The sequence below is a fragment of the Bubalus kerabau genome, chromosome 6 (assembly GCF_029407905.1).
Source record: "Bubalus kerabau isolate K-KA32 ecotype Philippines breed swamp buffalo chromosome 6, PCC_UOA_SB_1v2, whole genome shotgun sequence".
Lineage (NCBI taxonomy): Eukaryota > Metazoa > Chordata > Mammalia > Artiodactyla > Bovidae > Bubalus > Bubalus kerabau.
The window spans coordinates 121,492,400-121,508,761 of NC_073629.1; the positions used below are offsets into that span (position 1 = coordinate 121,492,400).

The following is a 16,362-nucleotide window of genomic DNA, read 5'->3' on the forward strand; positions in this document are numbered from 1 at the left end:
ATAAATGGATAGAATAGGCCATTGCATCTTAGGTCCCATGAACCAAATTCCACTCCCAGATTGTGCTGGTAGTCCCTGAAAGCTAAAAATGGTTTTTATATCTTTAAATGGTTGAAAATAATTCTTAAAGATAATATTTGCAGCATGAACATTATATTCATTATACTCATATTCATCCAGATTTCCTTTTCTATAAGTAGTGTTTTCTTGAGACAGGCTCTTTCATGTGCTTTTTATCTGTGGTGCTTCTTGGATACAATGACTGAACTGAGTGGATGCAACAGATGTCATATGGCAAAGCTAAAATACTTACTCTCTGGATCTTTATAGAAGTTTGCCCACCTCCACTGTAGAAATATGGTAGGTTTTTTTTTTTTTTTTGTTTGTTTGTTTTAACACATATGCTGAAAGCTATACTTTAGAAACACTGTGGATTTTGTTCCCATTACAAATTAATGTGAAGTTAATTCACATTACATTGTGAATTCGTTTGAAACAAACCTCCTGTAGGGAGATGTAAAACTGGTTATATTGCTCTCAGTAATCTCAGCCCTAGTGAACACTGAGCCTGTGTACTCAGTTGCTACTCAGTTGCTAAGTTGTGTCTCTTTGTGACCCCATGGACTGTAGCCTTGCAGGCTCTTCTGTTCATGGGATTCTCCTGCCACGAATACTGGAGTGGGTTGCCATGCCCTCTTCCAGGAGATCTTCCCAACCCAGGGATTGAACCCGGGTCTCCCTCATTGCAGCTGGATTCTGTACTATCTGAGCCACCAGGAGAACCTCTCAGGAGAATGGTCAAGCTGAATCGAGCTCTAAGAGTGATGTTTACTCTACTTTCTGTCTCAAATGTCACCCCTTAATTGAATCTCCCACCCTTTTCTGCCTTGATTTGTCACATTTTCCATCTCTGCCTGCCCCTGCCCCCAAAGGGTCTCTCTGCATTCCTCCCAACCTATCCTTCCTACAGCAGAAAATGTAACTAAAAAAATAAAAACCCAAATCCTCCTTAAAAATTTCAGTAGTTTCTCGCCACCACCTAACCCAAGATTCCAGGACCTTCCATGAGTGACCCCTGTGTTTCTCCTCACTCTAATCTCCCTGCCACCCTGGATTTCTTTTAGAGCCTGGCACCATACGTTTCCCCCAAGTCATTGCTTTATATACGCTGTTCCTCCCACCTGGGGAGCTCTTCTCCCTACCCCTTGTTCCACCAGCTCTCCATCATTTCATCTTGATGTCCAATACTCCTTGTTGAGGGGAGTCTTCCCTAACCCTTCCATCAGCCCCCAGAGCACCTGCATTCACCCTCTGTAAGATTCATCAGATTGCCAGTTCTCATGTAATCTCCTGCTGATCTGAAAACTGCGAGTGCAGGGCTGTGTCTTGCTCGTGCTTCTCTCCTGGCTCCTGACACGAGTTGATTCTCAGTCACTGTTGAATGCATGATTGAAGGATGAGTGATGGGGGTGTGCTGGAAAGGGCCTGGCTCTGCTGTGATCTGGAGATGCCACACATCTTTGGAGGATTTGGAGACTGGATGAGGTAATCGCTAACGTTCATCAGCTCTGATATGTATTAATCTTTAGGCTTACCCCCAGCCTGTTCCATTTGCTCCTAGATATTTGCTTGAACTTTAGTTGTACTGAACTTGAGATTCAAGATTAGGCTGTGAATAAAAGAGTTAAAAGTGACAGCTGCTTGGTACACACATAAAATAATCTGCATAATTTCTGTGATCTTTCTCCAGTTACACAGTTCAGAGAATAGCCACCAAAATCACATAGTCATGCACTTGGCCACATTGTTTCCTGGGTACTAAAGCACTGTAGCCAAAGAACCAAGTGTTATCTCTGAAGGTCTAGGAACTAGCCATGCTTGGACAATGGAGAAGTTAACTTCTGGCAGTCTTTATCTTCCGGTAAATACTGACACTGGAAAGTGATTGATGATCAACTGGCTTTAATTCCCTCACCCCAGGTCCCTCTGGAGGGACTAATCAAGCAGGTTGAAACTTGTACTCTAGAAACACAAGGGGTCCTCCCCATGGGAATTTCACTTTGTTCAAAGCTTTTAATAATCTCTGAAATGGGAAGTATACAGGGCAAAACTCTGCCAGCCATACCTGCAATTAAAATTTGAGAAAGGGTTAAGATCTTTGCTGGTGGCTTTTTATATGAGTGAATTCTCATTCCTATCTGTCCATAGATTCTAAGAGCATAATTAATGTCCCCTGGGTTACAGAGGTCAGTTCTGCATCATCTAGGATTAGGGCTGGTTCAAACCCACTCCTGTGGTTTAATTAATGTAAAAGCAACTTTCTGTAAAGGCCTATAGAACATGTGAAATTTTCATGGTTTGCTGACTCTGTGACTAAAATCTGGGTGAAAGTCTCCTAGGGAGTTGTTTTCCTGCCAGATGTTTGATATTTCAAAGAGAGAGATTCAGATCTGGACTTGTGTTTCCAAACAGTAGTTGCTCTAATTAATGAAGTGTTTATCAAAGGTGATGTCCATTATCATGATTGTTGGAAACAGAGTCATTCCTGAATGACCACACACTTTACTGATGTGAAGTGGAAGTACCCCAGAGCCACACACCAGGGCTGGGAGAATCTGCCCCACGACAGGCGGTGGGAGGCGATCACATTCCCTTCTTACCGAGTTTACCATCCACTGAATGATCATTCTCACACAGCAGCCCAAGATTCCCCATGGAATGTTGAGAGGGTAACAGATCCAGGACCTACTAAGACCTGCACTAGTCTTACAGGTGCACAGAAAAAGGGTGCGCTCACTTACATGTGGCATCTTAAAAAAATAAATAAATAAAATAAAAAGCAAAGCACCAAGGTCCTCAATACAAGGCACAGATTGGTGGTTGCAGAAGGTGGGCTGTGGTGGGGGTGGGAAGTAGGTGAAGGTGGTCAAATGGTACAAACTTCCAATTACAGAAAAGTCACTCATGGGATCATCATGTGTAGCATGGCAACTATAGATAATAATACTATTTTTTAAAAATTATTTTGTATATTTGAAAGTTGCTTAAAGAGTGGATCTAAAAAGTCCTCATCAGGCACACACACAAGACGTAAAAATGTGAGATGATGGACCTGAGATGTACTCTTCATGGTGATAATTTCACAGTACATACAGATATTGAGTCATTAGGTTGCTCACCCAAAATGAATATGAAGGGATATGTCAACTATGCATCAGTTAAAAAAAGGAAAATGGTGGCAAGGACGATATGCACTCTCACAATTGCTGAGAAAGATGAAGCACTGAGCTTTGCCTCAGGGTCTGCAGTCTTCCCTCCTCTCAGTGATGTAAAGGATACTTACGGCCTTGGGCGCAGCAGATGGGATAGGCCTGGGGCTCCGTGTTTCTCACAAGCTCCCAGGAAATGCCAATTCCTGCAGATCCCTGGCTGTACTTTGAGTAGCAAGGTGTTAAAGCTCCTGAGGGTGGAGATTAGCTGGCTGGTTTCTCAGGGATCCAGTTACACTTATGAGTACAGCACAGGGGCTTTTTTGGCCTCCATTCCTGACAGTGTGAAATAGCTGCAGGGTGAGCTGAGGTGGTGTTTCCCTTGCAGAGAAGAGGAAATTGGCAACTTTCATCAGGCTGGAAATGATGCTGTTTCATGTTCATATACCGATCTCCTCAGGCAAATGGGGCCCACCAGCAAAGACCTTCAGAAATAAAGGCCAAAAGACCATGATGACTTTTAAAGTATTGTTTTGGAGTGCTATCCACAATGAATAAACTAGATTAAAGGAAATGATTTTATGTCACAGCTCAAGTGGTTCAATTGCCTAGAGCTTTTTTTTTTTTTTAAGTTTCATCTTGAACCCTTCTTGGAAGTGCCTACAATTACATGAGGGCTTGATGGAGTGTGTCACTGCTTGTTCAAAGCTCTGGTGGCAAATAAAATATACAATGACAGGAAGGACCCTTCACTACACTTATTAAAATATGGAAGGGCCCTCCTTGGGAAGCTATACATTCTTGGTCACCGTGAGGAATAGAAAGTGAGCTGCAGAAGACACAGCTGGGCCACAGGAGAGGAGCCGGCCGAGCTCCCGCCCCTCTCAGCCCCTCTGATAAAGGGTCTGTCTGACCCCCAGACCCTCAGAGCACCTCCCGAGGGTCACAGGCCCTGAGAGGCCTGGCGTGGGTCCCGGTCTCTCCTCTGACCTGAGGGAGGAAGCAGTGGGCTCAGGAGAGACCCTGGGCGTGGAGTGAGGGCCCCGGCCCGAGGTGCGCTGCGCGCCGAGGGACACCATCTACGCGCTCCGCTGGTTTCAGCTTCCACATGTGTAAGACGAGCGGCCTGGCTGCTCTTGGGTTTTTCTTGATTCTTCAACGGTCCTTGGGTGTCAGCAAAATTGGCAGAAATCAGAAATGTGTTATCTCAGGCATCCCTGCTGACTCAGTGGTAAAGAATCTGCCTGCCAACGCAAGAAACACAGGTTCGATCGAGAAAGATCCCACACGCCGTGGAGCAGCTGAGTCCGCACACCAAAACCATTGTTCCTGTAGAGCCTGGAGCCACAACCCCTGACGCCTGTGCCTCCCAGAGCCTGTCTCTGCAACAAGAACGTGGAGGGCTTTCTTGGAGTGAAAGCTGCTCCCCCAAAGCACGGACAGTGCCTGAGATGAGACCCAGATGGCCCAGCAAGCCTGACGGGGGAGCCACAGCCTTCAGTCACCATGCAGGTGAGCAGTGAGCACCTCTGGGCCTCAGAGAGTCGTGGAGAGTCGTGGGGCCTGGATTCCTGTCCTCAAGAAGCCCTGGGCCTAAGAGGGGTGTCATAGAAGATGTAAGTGCCCCACCATTTGGCACGTGCTCACTGAGAAAAAGCACACAGGAGCAGAAGAAAGACAAGGAGTTACGCCACAGCCCGGGGGAGTCAGAGGAAAATCAGCAGAGCAGATGGTTTTCAAGCCAAGGCCTCAGAGGCATACAGTTCAGCAGCCAGGAATCCAGAGCTGGGGCCAGTGGTAGGTGCAACAGAGAGCAAGTTCCCCCAGAAAGGCAGATGTGAAGGCAGAGCGTTCATCTCAGCTCCTGGATGATGTCAAATGCCCCTGCTGTTTCATACCCCCCCACTTCCCCTGACCTTCTCCTCCTCAGCATCCTACCTCGTATTGGGCTTTCTTGGCCCAGACACAACAGAAGTGATCATTAAGTTACTCAGTGTTCAGTGGAATAGTCACGAAGTGACTTCTAGTGTAAAAAGAAATAAAATTGAAAATAAAATCCACCCAGGCTGTTAATGTTTTGGATGAGGTTAGTGTCAGAGAAGATCCTTGGGCTCCTGGTAAAGGTCTCCCTGAAACTCTGGCTCTGGAAGGAGGGAGAAAAGATGACCTTTGGTGAATGTGACCCAAGCCTGGTTTGTGTTTGACCAGCTCATTGATTTGATATTGGTCATCGTCACATTATCTGAGCCCCGTTCTGCATCTGTTCGAGGTCCTCACGGGCTCACAAGCTGGAGAGCTCATCGTAGTGTGCTTAAAGACTTGAGGGGTCCTGGGTGAGGCAGGAAACCGTGCGGGCAGAGCATGGGATCAAGAAAGGCATCGTGGACCCGGTGAGGTCTGAGCCGGGTCTCCAAGGGTGAGTTCGGCAGGCCCTGGCTCTGAGCAGGACTCAAATACACGATGAATGACTAAATGAATGAAAATGGAAATCTTCGCAAAACAGCAAGATTGTCAGCTCTTCCGTAACTGAGTCCAAGCTTGTCCTGCTCACCTCACGACAGGCCAATAAATTGAGAGATGAGATCTTGGGGCAAGGAACAGTGACTTTATTCAGAAACCCAGGACTCTTGTCCCAGGACCCATCTCGCCTGAGTTAGAATTCAGGCTTCTTTTATCTTAATTCTCAAAGGTGGTGGGGGAGGAAAGTCAAATATTTCCTCATTCTGATCAGGCTCCAGAGGGGATGTGTTAATGTCTCCCTGCTGTGATTCACAGGTGAGTCTGCTCAGGAAGTTTCCTATGAGCTAAAGAAGGTTATTACTTTAGCTTGGTGCTCATTACCTGGGATGCAGGGCTCCCAGAGATGGGACTTTATGTACGAGCTTATAGGCAACATTCCTGTAGTGGTTAACTCGTAATAGGCAGAATACAAACGCTCCTTCTTTATGATGTTTTCAGGCCAAAGCTTGGAACTGCAGGGCACCCAGGGACCGCAGGAAAGGCCCTGCGAGGTGCCCACTCCACCCCTCACAGCTGGCTTGCTGACTAAGCAGCCTGTGTCTTGACTCCCTGGGGGCACCTCTTTGCCCTCTTCTCTCGGACAGTGCTGGTTGTAAAGTATAGATTGGGCTGAGGCAGAAAAGGAGAGATGATCTCAATGGAAGTAGGTGACTTTTATTCAGGCAAGGAGGGGTGGCAGTCGGCCTAATGACCTTGCTGAGCAAGAGAGGGATCAGGGAGGCTTCATATTTAAAGGGAGGTTTGTGGAAGCAATAAGGGAAACATTAGTCAGGCAGGATGTTTTGGGTATTCTTTAGTTGAGATGGCATTTGTAGTTGGGCAGGGGGTGATAAATCCTCTGGATAAGGGGTGATAAGTCCCAGGTAGATGCAACCAGCCTGGAGCATCAGGGCAGGACCTAAAGTTTGGTTTTGTTTTCCCCAAAGTTAGATGATTCAGCAAGGGCCTCTGAGACTGCTGTTTCCTTTTCTAGACCCAAAGCCTCTTTCACTCCTCAGAAGCAGCACTCACCTGTGCCCCTCCCAAATCAGGCCCAAGCAAACCAGCTGCCCTGCCCTGAAAGGGTGTCAGTCTCTCAATCATGTCCCTGTGACCCCATGGAGTGTAGGCCACCAGGCTCCTTTGTCCATGGGATTTTCCAGATAAGAATACTGAAGTGGGTTATCATTTCCTTCTCCAGGGGATCTTCTTGACTCAGGTATGGAACCCAGGTCTCCTACATTACAGGTGTATTCTTTAGCATCTGAGCCACCAGGGACAAGCATAAGAAACTGCTACCTCCCAAAACTGGGGTCAGAAGGCTGGGCGTGTGGTTCAGGCTCTATAAGGCATTTCACATCCTCCTAGTATCTCCTCTTGTCTCCCTAAGAAGCTCTTACATCTCTGGACACCTCTAACCAATACCCTCTTTTGGTGGGAGCTAGTGCTCAGTGGTTAATATTTTCAGCCCAGAGAGACACAGGCTGTGCTTTAGACCATGGCAAACCCTCCCAGCTAGCCCCAGTCCATCCAAATCTCTCCTGTTCCTCAGATCCCATGGCCAACAGACAGTCCCTGAGTCTGTTCAGTGGACAAGCTCCCACAGTGTCCAGCACTGAGGCTTCTCCCACCCTCGTGTCCCCTCTGCCCTACAGGATGAGCCCACACTCCTGGGAATGGAGGGTCACCTGTGCGCTTCTTCTGGGGCTGCTTCTGGGCCTCTTCTACCTTCAACCAGAGCAGGGAGCTGGCTTGGGCAGGCCTATGAGTAGGGGGAGGAGGGGACGAGCGGTCAGTCCCTCTGTCTCCTGCGGGCCGGGCCCTGCGGGAGGAGGCGCTGGGGGCTGAGAGTGGGCTTGGCCTGCTCAGTGGTCAGGACTCAGGGCACATTCGGGGGAGGCTGAACCTACTGGGGAATGGTGACAATGTTGACGGTGACAAGCTGCTTCCATCTCTGTATGAGCTGGTCCAGTTCAGCAATTCTCCCCAAACTAACACCCGCATATAAACACTCTTTCTCTGGCAACAGGGGATGGGCTGAGTGTTTTCCAGGAAACTCCTCGCTAACTTCTGGGCAACATTCTGGCAGAGTCTCTGATGATGCAACAAATGTCCGCTTTGGTTCGGAATCAACAAGGACTCCCTGTTTGGCACATGGATGTCAATGCTATGTAGCAGCCTCGAAGGGAGGGGAGTTTGGGGGAGAAAGGACGCATGCGTGTGTTTGGCTGAACTGTTCCCCTTGGTGTCACTTGAGACTGTCACAGCACTGTTTGGTAACGGGCTACACCCCAAATACAAAGAAAAAGGTAAAAAAGACAACAACATATGACCGAACACAAAAAGAAGACACAGGATGATTTGAACATTGGCTTCAAAAGTGCATTTTGGTAACACAGAAAACTACAGTATTTTAAAATCATAGTGTATGATTTAGAATCTATGATATTTAGGTGACTCATCAATTGTTTAATACAGGCACTGATAAAAATAGAAGCTAAAGGCTAACCAGTTTTATTATCATAAATTTCAGACTACAGGCTAAAGCCAGGGCACATAGTCTATTTATCTGTCTCCCTGCCTCCAACTCCCTCTCTCTGTAGTTTTAAGATTTGTGTCACCAGTGAGCTCGCTCCAGCTCTCCTGCAACACACACCCTTCATTCTGTGGGAGAAGTGATAACACTCGTTTACACTAGTGTAAGTGAGGAGGTGATGCACGGTAACAGAAGGAAGGAGACTGGTGGGGGTCTCGGCCCGGCCTCGGCCTGGGGGCTTTGCCTGGACCCTCGCTCCCTCTCTCACTGCTGACCATAACAGGGGCCTGGAGAAGCCTGTGAGGGGCCCTGGCTAAGAGCCTTCATGCACGTCTCACCATTTACATCATGAGCATGGAGTTTGCGCAAAGATCTTCAACTTTCTGTTTTTTTCTGACCTCTTTAGTCTTCATTAGTCTTCTCAGCAGGGATATCTTTAACTAAATCAGCTTCTATACTAATATTAACATATATCATTGATATATAAATATTATACTAAAATAATAATAGTACATAACATGTACTATTTATTTACATTAGATGCATATATTTATGTAGCATTATGCTATACTAAATTAAATTAATAAATATAAATAAACTAGCATAGCGATATGAGTATATATTACTCCTGAGAGGCAGACCTTTGCCTTTTATGCAGTCAACTCTGCCTGCTGACCATATTTTGTTTGCCAGAAAAAAATGAAGACTGAGGCCAGAGTGAAAAGTGAGGGGAAGGCAGGCAGAGAAAACCCAACCTGAAATTACAGGGGAGGCATATTTAATCACTCAAGTGAAACAAGACGTGTGTTCCCGAGACCAGCCTGAAGCGCACAGTCTTAGTGAGGGGAGTGGGTGCGACCCCGAACCCGGCCCATGGGCACCTTCTGGGGTGCGGTGAGCAGGAGGGAGCCTCCTCCGGGTGTCTCTCCTCTAGGGTAGGTGAGAGGGAGGGAGCCTCCGGGTGTCTCTCCGCCGGCTCCTCCGCGGACCCGCCTCGTCCTCCCCAGGCTCTGCTGCGCCCTTTGTGCTTTGCCGCCAGGGGGCCTGTTTCCTGCCCTCCACTGTCCTCCTCCTACCGTCTCTCTGTCCTGGATTCTCTCGGCTGCCACCGGCCAGGCTGGAGACACAGGCATCACAAGACCTTCCCCGCAGCCCGTGAGCTGTCTTCGCCCCGCCCTCCTCCTTTAGCGCTGGGTTAACGGGGCGCCTGGTGTTCATTACTGAGACCTTCCTTGCTCGCAGTTTCCTCCATTCCTGATGGTGGGATGCGCAGGGCAACTAAAGACATTTCTGAATTTCCCTGAATGTGGATGCTAGATGAACCTAGTTTGCTTATAGCAGAATCGTGTTCTTCTAAAGAAAGATTTTTATATTCCTATTGAAAACCACTGGAAAACCTCCAAGCAGGAAATGGTGACACCTCAAAGTCATACTGTTACATGACAAAAGCAAGTTGTAAAACAACACACATTATTTGATTACCTGAACTAAAAATGAACCTATATTATCTGCGTGTAAATAAATATATATTTGAAAATGTTTTCTAAAAAGCTGGAGGAATATATACAAATGAACCACAGATACTTTGATAAGGATGAAAGAGAAATTCTATTTTACTCTAAATTATCCAGTTTTGTGTGTGTGTGTGTGTACTTTTAACTCAGGAGGAACTTGAACAAGAGTGTATATTGTTTGTATTTAAATAAACACTTTACATAACCAGCTTATCATAAAAATCGAACCAATGTATTTCAGAGTCAAACAAATGATAAGCTGCATAGAAGAGAGTGAATACCTGCTGAAGGGCTAGAGACAGAAAGAGCACACGAGCAGCACAAACAGTGAGACGCTGGCTGCACGCTGCTGTGCCCTCCAATCACGGGGCCACTCCCTGAACACTGGCTGGGTTTAAGGCAGCCTGGAAGTCAGTCACCTGTCCAAGGCAAGTCTGAATTTATGCCAGGCCCATAGTAAAGACATGTTTTAAATAGTATCTCTCAGAGGTAGAAAATGTTATTCTTTAAACTTATTTTGGCCTGTTCCATAATGGATTGTTCTATTAAAAACAAAACACTCAAACCAACATTAAAAACCACGCTTTTGGTGTGCCTGAAAGCTTTTGCCATTTTAGAGCTTTCTCTTTTTCTGTCATCTCTTACACATGTAAAATAAATACAGTCAAGTCCCCAGCAGGACGGGCCACTCAGGGAGCTCTGGGCCTCAGTCGTTGCTAGGAATAAAAGTGGCAGAGAGCATTTTTACTCCAGAACTCTAAAGGCATTTTGGTGTGGGATAATTGGGACCCGTGGAAAGCATATGACAGCCTGATACTGGTTCTTACATCTGCCACAATTCAGTGATTTTCAATATCTTACTTTCTGTAACCAAAGATTGAGAATGCTCAGGAGAGAGCATAAATATAACTACATAACTCGTTATGAATAGCATATAAGTAGAGAGTATAGTTAGATGTGAGTCTAATTTACCTTAATATCCTAGTTCCTGTGGCTGTCAGTCCATAGGCTCAGACTACATTCCTTGGGCACCTCTACAGATTGGACAGTAGGTGGCGCTTTCAGCCTGTTTGAAACAGTTCACGGGCTTTGGCTTGTTTACTTGCTTTTAAACTGTTTTACCACCATTGCACAGAAAATAGAGTAATTTGGTACATAAGTGTATGAAGTCCAGATCAATGTCATGGGAGCAATTCCAGAAGAACACAAAGCCATATAACTGGATCTGCAGGAAGCATTTACAAATATCCACAGAAAAGACTTTACCTCTCCATAGATCCAAACTAAAAACAGAAAGTGAAAGTCACTCTGTCGTGTCCGACTCTTTGTGATCTCTTAGACTGTAGCCCGCCAGGCTCCTCTGCCCATGGAATTCTTCAGGCAAGAACACTGGAGTGAGTTGCCATTCTCTTCTCTAGGGAACGGTCCCAACCCAAATTATCCAATAATAAAACGCTTTAGGGTTTGTGTCACAAATGTTCGTTGCTACTTTGATTCCTGGTAATGACAGAATCTCAGGCCGACCTGGGACCCACCCTAAAGTACTTTGTGTCCTGTGACCCTGGTCAGGCACATAGACTTTAGTTCGGTTTTCTTGTTTGGAAACAATTTGACCTAGCTGCTCACAAGCAAAAAGCAAACTGCTAGACCTTAAAACGTTCCAGTAGAGTACAGTCAAGTGCTCTTGATTCTAGGAACTCCAAAGGATGTTTTTAAGCCTCGTCAGCCACCAGCTTCTCTTGATTCTGAAAGTTGGGTTTACTAGGGACCGGCAGCAGTGGAAGTGTGATGAAATCACTGCAGCGGTGTTGTGCTTCAAAGCACAGGGTCTGTAGAGACTAGGAACAAAGATAAAATATTCTGAAGGGGTGAATCCAGGGCCTTTACTCTTATCTGAACAAAAGCTTGTGCACAGATGCATTTTATGCATCACTTCAGGGAGGCCACAGGCTCCCTGGGCTCTCCAAATCCCTCAGGTTAAGAGCTCCTGGCCCGGGAGTGAAAGAAAGCAAAGGCAGCCCTTCCATCTTCCCCATTCCGACCTCTGGTCCCATCACGTTCCGACCTCTGCTCCCATGAGAGGGACGGTGGACACTCAGCGCGCTCTCCCAGCCTCAGGGCTGCCAGAGGAGTTACAGGAGCAGACCTGCCCAATGGCGCCGCTGCTTCCCGCCTGCTGCCGGGCGCTGTGAGAAGCCCCCAAGGAGATCTAGGAAAAGCAAAGGGGAATCCAACTCAGCAGAGCAGCCCTGAAGCACAGAGAGTTAAAGAAACAGAAAGCACGGGTCAGTTCAAGGAACGACCCTTTTCTGCCGGCTGCGCTGATAAGGGCTGTGGCTAAAGCGTCCCGCTCCCTGTGCACGCCTCTCTGCGTCTGCAGGCACTTCCGGTTTGCCTCACCGTGAGCCGCGGCTGCTTGTCAGAAGGCAGATCTTTTCTACCATCAATAAACTGTCTTTTCCCCGCTGTCAGCCCTGTAATCTGGCACTATATGTTTATCTTGTCTGAGGAATAAACATGGAAAGATACTGAAAAAAAGCTACAAAATTTGAGGCTTTGAAGAAGGGAATTAAAAGAGAATGGGTCTCATGAAGAGTAACTCCTTTCAGATGGAGAAGCTGAGAGGAGAAAGAAATTGATTTAAGAAAAGATATTATTAGAGCTGAGGCCATCTGCCATTTAGTCAAATTTACTTTTCTGCATGCAGGGTCACCTTATACAGACTCATCCAGACACACAATACAGCTACCATCTCCACTGATCCACAGAGGGGTGCCCTGGCCACCGCTTCACACCACCTTGTGGGCACTCAGGATGCTCAGGACTCTGTCTTATGTATCTCTGGGAAGTGACTCCCAGGAGGTCCATCCACTGAGCCGAGTTCCTCAGTTTTCAAGCAGCCCTTTAAATCCCTGAGGCCAGCGCCTCTCTCTCACCACATAAAATGTCCCCCTGTGTGTCACTGCTCCTCATCAACATGGCCGCTGCTTTTATAATCAGTCTTAAGATATGGTCACCTGATTCTATTATTTTTTATTCTGCTGAAGTCAGTCAAGTGTTTCATATCTTACTAGCATATTAATCGGAGAAGGCGAAGATGGCACCCCACTCCAGTACTCTTGCCTGGAAAATCCCATGGACGGAGGAGCCTGGTGGGCTGCAGTCCATGGGGTCTCGAAGAGTCGGACACGACTGAGCGACTTCACTTTCACTTTTCACTTTCATGCATTGGAGAAGGAAATGGCAACCCACTCCAGTGTTCTTGCCTGGAGAATCCCAGGGACGGGGCAGCCTGGTGGGCTGCGGTCTATGGGGTTGCACAGACTCAGACACGACTGAGGCGACTTAGCAGCAGTAGCAGCAGCAGCAACATATTAACATATTAATATGTCAAATTCAGAGAAATAATTCAAGGATGAAGTCAACTGATTATCCTCCTATCCATATGAAGTATATAAATATAATCTCTGGGAGATGGTGAAGGACAGGGAAGCCTGGTGTGCTGCAGTCAACGGGGTCACACAGAGTTGGACATGACTGAGTGACTGAACAATGATAAAGTATTATCTCAATTGATAATGAATGTACAGTGCATAGGGGAAAGTGGGAGAAAAGTATTTTAAAAGTTGGATCAAGCTTAGCTAATAAAATTAGCAGCTGCAAATGTTGTTTGAGGGGAAGGACATAATGATTATGAATTATGAAATTTTCCTCTTATGCGAAAGGAAAAAAGCAAAAGTCACAGAACATCCTCATGAGTAGACATATTTATTTATTTAGAAGCTGCTTATTTTCTGTTAACCAATTTCCATTTTAAGAGGTTGTGGGGTTTCCATAATGCCTCATGGCAAAGAATCCTGCCAATGTAGGAGACATGAGTTCAATCCCTGGTCCAGGAAGAACCCACGTGCCTCAGAGGAACTAAGGCTATGAACCAAAACCATCGAGCCTGTGCTCCACAGACTGGGGGCCACAGCTCCTGAGCCCATGCTCTGCCACCACTGAAGCCTGGGGGCCCTGGGGCCCACGCTCCATAACAAGGGAAGCCGATGCAATGAGAAGGCCAGGCACAACAACCAGAGAGTGTGCCCCGCTCACTGCAACCAGAGCACACCTGTGCAGCAGCAAGGACCCAGCACAGCCCCCACCCAAGAAAAGAGCCTGTGAAAGAACAGCTGAAGCCCACGCAGTGCTGTGCCTACCCGTCCAGTGGCCTGAGCAGTGGGCGCTGCAGGCCAGCCTTCAGGGGGAACTGCGGAGTAGGCAGCGAGCTCGCCTGCCCGCCTGTGGAGTAGGCCAGCACCTCAGATCCAGTAGCGTTGCACTCAGCTGCTGAAGTGACCCATTCACGGTGAAGTCCTCCTTGGTCAGACCTTGCTCAGCTGCCACCTGCTGTTCCCTTTTAATCTCTTCAGAAGCTGCAGACGTAGAGATCAGGCACGACCTCCCAAGAGTGTTCACAGGAAACGGTGCGCTGGGCAGAACTTCCCGGGTGAGCATCCGCCAAGTCAGACCCACCGACTGAGCTCCCTGGTTGCCGGAGAGTGGGTGGTCTCCAGAGTGCAGAGGAGAGTCCGTGTCACACAGACCGATGGTAAGAAGTTCACATACATGCCTCTGGGACAGGCCGGCGGTCAGCCCTGGGCTCATAACCACCAGGAGTCTTGGCTCCTGGAAGCTGCCTGGGTCTGGTTAGTGGAGGCTCCAGGAGCAAAGCGGCCGACCAGAGGAGCGGCGGCAGCAAACTGCAGCTCAGCTCGCTGGCGAGGGTTCCTGGAGGACGCAGCAGGGACAGCAGCTGGGTTTTCAGTGGCAACAATGGCATGAGCTGCCTACAGAAGCTTCTCCCAGGTTCTCTTCGGATTCCTAGTGTAGACGCCGCCACTTTTCCTTCTGTAGATATACTGCTCCATTTGGAAGTAAAGGTTGGTGCTACCTAAGTGGGCCCCTGCTGCAAGGAACGTGATGGTGTCGTCCTTCATTTGTGGGACATCAACGACCGAGGATAGTGTAAAAGATTCACTTCAAGTTATGACAAAAATCCAGACAGTGCCGTATGGACCACTGTCTGGGTAGCGTGGGAAAAGCCTGAGAAGATATGTTAGAGAAGCCAGATAATCTTTCTGATAAAACAAACTTGACTTTCACTCAGTTTGTAGAAATAACGCTGTGAGTTTTATTCTTTAAAGGTTTAAAATTTTGTTGTAATGTCTTGGCATTTCTGAGAAACTTATAATACATGTACAAGGTTCAAGAACCTAGAAATATAAAATACTTCATATTACATTGTTCTTCCTACCCCCTCCCTTCTTGTCAAGTCCCTGCTGCTTCCACAGTCAGCCACGTGTTTTGTTTCTCAGGAATAGCTGCTGGAGGTTTATTTGTTTTGTTTTGTTTTTTCCTAAGTATGTATATGGCTGTGCCTTCGGGACCTTGTTCATGGGAACTCTGAGCTGTGGCATGTGGGTTCTAGTTTCCTGACAAGGGATTGCACTCAGGCCCCTACAATGAGAGTGCAGAGTCTTAGCCCCTGGATCAAGAGAGAGGCCCAGAATGTCATTTTATGGACACAAGCAACTATGAATATCTATTTCTTCTTCACTCCACATGTGGTGCTAGTGGTAAAGAACCCACCTCCCTGTGCAGGAGACATAAGGGACTCAGATTCAATCCCTGGGTCTGGAAGGTCCTCTGGAGCAGGAAATGGCAACCCACTCTGGTATCCCTGCCTGGAGCATCGCCATGGGCAGAGGAGCCCGGTGGGCTACACTCCATAGTGTCACAAAGTGTGGGACGTGACTGAGTGTGAGCACAGCCACATTTAAAACCATAAATGGTCGCACACTGTGCACAATGTTTTATGGTATCTTGCTTATATTCAGCTGACACTATCTTGGGGAATATTCTCTCTTGGGACACTATTTTCCACAAATCAGTCCACTGAATAGATGATGTACTATAATACGCTTTACTGGTCCACGTTGGAATAAACACTAATATAAAATGACATCTTGACATCACAAAAAACAATGTAATGCATAACTGTAGCCTAATTTATTCCATTGCAGGAAAATGTATCAATTTCTAATGCATATGGAATTTCTACAAATCTAATGGATTTGTAGCCTGAAGTATTTCCAACTGAAATACAGCATCTGATAGGATGTTGCTGGTAAACTAGCACGTTGCTGGATTCCCCACCCCCTCCCCCCGAGGAGCTGTGCAATGATCATTTCTCTTTCCTTAAGACTCGGCCTCTCCTCTCCCAGATATCTCCCTGATCTGTTTTCAAAAACATTCTCCAACCTCTTCTGCCCTTGTGACTTCTCTATAATCTGCTCCTCTTCTTAGCACTGTCCTTCATTCTCACGCCCTCATTGCCTGGCCTGGTCTCTACTTGCCATCTCAACATTGCCCATCATTGCTCCACCCACTCCCCTGGAGACGGTATCAATATGGCCCGATAGATGGTTGAGTATAGAAAAATGGTTCATGAATGATATTGAATCACTGAGCCTGGATGAGGAGACATCCACAGGGGAGTCTAAGGTAGCTGGGGAAGAAGGAGAATTTAGGTTTTATCTGTGGTCTTCATTCAGGGGAA

The 16,362-nt window shown here is 47.1% G+C and overlaps 1 pseudogene; it reads right to left on the reverse strand.

Annotated features, from left to right (window-relative positions):
* Positions 1-13,847: 13,847 nt before the first annotated feature.
* Positions 13,848-15,597, reverse strand: LOC129655802 (40S ribosomal protein SA-like; annotated as a pseudogene).
* Positions 15,598-16,362: the final 765 nt, after the last annotated feature.